The sequence below is a fragment of the Lolium rigidum genome, chromosome 6 (assembly GCF_022539505.1).
Source record: "Lolium rigidum isolate FL_2022 chromosome 6, APGP_CSIRO_Lrig_0.1, whole genome shotgun sequence".
Taxonomy (NCBI): domain Eukaryota; kingdom Viridiplantae; phylum Streptophyta; class Magnoliopsida; order Poales; family Poaceae; genus Lolium; species Lolium rigidum.
Genome location: NC_061513.1, coordinates 323,902,493 through 323,906,560, shown reverse-complemented (window position 1 = coordinate 323,906,560; position 4,068 = coordinate 323,902,493).

Sequence of the window (4,068 nt, the reverse complement as noted above, 5' to 3'; positions counted from 1 at the left end):
CATTTGTTGATCATCGCTTCCCTCCAAAACATGCTTGATGCCGATGCGGAGAGGAATAAGAGGCCACGCCGCGAATGTTCAAAACCGGGAAGAAAGAAGTCAAAGCCCGACAGAGGTTGGAGAGGCATACCATGCTGCACAACGACTAATTTGCAGAAGAGGCAACACATGCCTACAATTTTTGCCGCCGGTATAGGATGAGCAAGGGTTTATTCATTAATATCCTCCATGGAGTTCGAGAGTTCGACCCCTACTTCAAGCTCAAGCACGACGCTATTGAAACGGCCGGGTTCTCGTTGATTCAGAAGTACACGGCGGCCATGAGGATGTTTGCATACGGAGCACCTACCGATACACATGACGACTACCTTCGCATGAGTGAGTCTACTGCCATTGATTGCATGTATAAGTTTTGCCGAGCTATGGTGAGAAAGTTTGGCAAGTACTACTTGAGACTGAGAGGGCCAACTAAAAAAAAGAGACTGCAACGATCATAGCCCAAAATGCAGCGAGAGGATTCCCTGGATGCTTGGAAGCATCAATTGTATGCAAGAAGGGGGCCATGACACATGTTGATCCCTATGGGTGTCAAGGCTCTCTTGCGGAGGTTGATCACGAGGTGCCTGCAGATTTTGCTGATTTCCTCGTCATGCACGCAGAGATCCGTGACACCAATGTTCACGGTCAACTGCAACATGATCTCGTTGAGTATCTGTGGACGGTCAAAGGATTATCAGAAAATGCGGTGGCGCCTTGATCTATCACAACTTATATTTTTTTGATTTGTTGTTGTTTGTCGTATTTTAATTTGGAAATAATTTTAGCAAACATATTAATTTGTGTGCTATGTTTAATAAATTGGTTGCGTTTTCAAATACTCTAACTGAAAAAACAAATTTTAGGGCCTCGTTTGGGGGGCGCGACTAGGGAGAGACCAAATGCGGCACCAAGCAATAGCGTCCCCCAAACGCTCGATCCAACATGATTTGGAGGTCGCTTTGGGAGACGCGTCTGGAGATGCTCTTATGCCCTAAGAACACATCTAGACCAGGAGACCATCATCAAGCACATCGTGTCCATGCTTCAGAAGTCATCACCTTCGTCGAGCCAACTCTAGGGCATAGATCCGCATAGCCCTTGACATGCATGTATTCGGCGACGCCATGATGCTAGACACTGCCTCCACCGTACACGAGTCCTTGGCACGTCCGTCACCGAGACCCTACTGCACCATGCTGTCATGACTTGTCATCTCACCGTGATCGATGCAACACCGCTCCATGACTTGACCCCTCCAGCCAAAGGTTTTGTTCCAAAATGATGCCCAAGTGGTAGAACGACATCGAAAGTGTCGCCATTGTCCGATCCAGGAGACCCAAATCTACGCTTTCCCAGAAACATGTGGGGCTAGGAGATTTGCAGCAACGACGACTTCAACAAGGTAACGACACTTCTTATATGCTTCACCTCCTAGATCCGCCACGAGCCAATCTGCCATAGGGTAGGGAGCTGCCTCCCTATCTACCCACAACTCTGCCTTGAGGCAAGTCCGGAGCACCGCCAACCCAAGGATCCACGATGGCCGCTGACCGCATGAAACCTTCGTTTTTTCACCTATGTTACCCGCCGATGGCCCTCCTTCATGCCGAGGGAACCATCGTGGCACACCCAACGCCACCTCCATCTTTGTCGGTCGAGCGTGGCCGCCACCGTCGGTGGCATCGGCAGCCTTTTGCTTGGAGAACGGTGGGGAACCTCCATAGTCGCCTCGTGTGAGATGACCCGGGAGGTGATAGGCAGGAGGAAAGAGCAACGACTGAGGAAAGGAAGCCGATGGTGAGAGCATCTCCAGCCGTCTCCCCGACGAGGCCCCCGGTAGCTGTTTTTTACATCCGGACGGCGTTATTTGGCCCAGCCACGCCCCCGGCTCCTCGTTTTCCGCCGAATTTGGCCTTTCATCCATCCGGAGAGCACAGGCCATCCCCGCCCCCCGGGGTGCGCTCGGGGACTCCAGACGAGAGAAAATCGGGGACGGGCCCGCTCTGTCGGCGAGAGAACACACGAACCCCACCACTTTGTAGACGCAGATCCCCCCTCCCCTCCTGTTGCTCTGTCGCTAACGGCACCACCCCTCGCCAATCCGCCGGCCGGTTGCCTCAACTCCGCCATTCCTCCACCTAGCAGCCTATATTCCGCCGCCTGTCGTGCCCTCTGCCTATTTTCCGCCGTCGGGCAGCTCCCTCGCGTCGCTCCTCTTCGACACGCCCGACAGGTGTTCGTCTAATTGCCTGGACGGACATGGACTCCGACGAGGAGGAGGAGCAGATGTCCGTCGAGCTTTTTGAAGAAGAAATGGCAGCCGCCGGCCAAGACGAGGAGCACATGCTGATCCTAGCTTGCATGTCTGGCTTGTACGCCGAGTCGGCCATTGGTTGTCGTGGTGGGTTGGCACCAGGTCGCCGAAAGTGCAAGAGGAGGCAGCGAATGGATGGCTACTGCATGCTCTATGCCGACTACTTTGCTGACGATCCATTGCACGGTGAGGCTGTTTTTAGGCGTCATTTCAGGATGAGCCAGAAGCTCTTCCTGAAAATTGTGTATGCCCTTCGAGAGTACGACTCCTATTTCAGATGCAAGTTGGATTGCACCGGCATGGCAGGGTTTTCCGCCCTCCAAAAGTGCACGGTGGCTATGCGGATGCTGGCATATGAAGCTCATGGTGATTCTACTGATGACTATCTTCGGATGGCGGAGTCCATCGCCCTTGATTGTTTCTACCGGTTCTGCAGGGCGGTGATAGCAGTGTTCGGGGACATCTACTTGAGATCACCCACTGTCGAAAACACTACTAAGATCCTCGTTGTCAATGAAGCTCGAGGATTTCCACGGATGCTTGGAAGCATTGACTGCATGTATTGGAAATGGAAGAAATGTTCGTTTGCCTGGCAGGGAATGTACAAGGGTCACAAAAAAGGCTGCACTGTGATACTTGAGGCAATGGCTACCCATGATCTCTGGATTTGGCACTCCTTTGGTATGTCAGGATCCAACAACGACATCAACGTCTTGCAGTGCTCGCCGATCTTCTCCAAGCTTTGAGGGTCATGCTCCCCCGGTTAACTTTGTGATCAATGACCGGCAGTACAACAAGGGATACTATCATGCAGACGGTATCTATCCAAAGTTGGCAATATTTGTGAAGACTATCTCAGATGTCGTCCTCCCGAAGGAGGTGGAGTTTGTCAAGAAACAAGAAAGTTGCCGAAAGGACGTCGAGCGTGCATTTTGTGTCCTCTAGAAGAGATTTTCTGTAGTCCGGTTTCCCGCTTTGACTTGGTCCAAAGATCAGATGTGGGAGGTGATGAACTGTTGTGTGTGTGCTTACACAACATGATTATCGAGAATGAGCGGAAGTATCCGGTTCCTCCGAGCGAGCAAGCTGCACCATGTGACGGTCCTCTTGCACAGCCTAACCACCAGGTGTCGGCATCGTGGGTTGCGTTCATCGCTATGCGTCAGGAGATTCGAGACTCCACAATGCATCAACAGCTTCAAGATGATCTGGTGGAGCACATATGAACGCTTTGAGGCAACACCAACTAGTTTCCATTTGATTTGTTTGAAAACTTGTCTTATTTTATTGAACTGTAACGTTTATTTTAAAATAAGCCAAATGTTAGCAAAACTGGTCAAATTCGCCGAACTATGATGGATATTTGATTTTGGTCGTTTCCAGGGACGTTTTTTTCTTCTGAAAAACGCCGAACATCAGGTGTCTACCGGGGAGACGGCTAGAACTTCGACGCTTCCTAAACCAAACTTTCGTCCAATCCGACTCTAAATAGCGCTGGATTTCGCCTGGGAAACCTAACGGCTGGAGATGCTCGGAGGGAGTCGAGGTGTAGTTGTGCTGCGCTCGTTGCACACAACGGCCTCAAATCTATATCTTCTGTAAAATATGATACGTCTTTTGGCGTATTCTAAAAAGAAATTCTTGACGGAGGATACGACACCTGTGCACGCATTTGCCACGTTACGTTCCATACCATCCCGAATTTTTGACCCGAG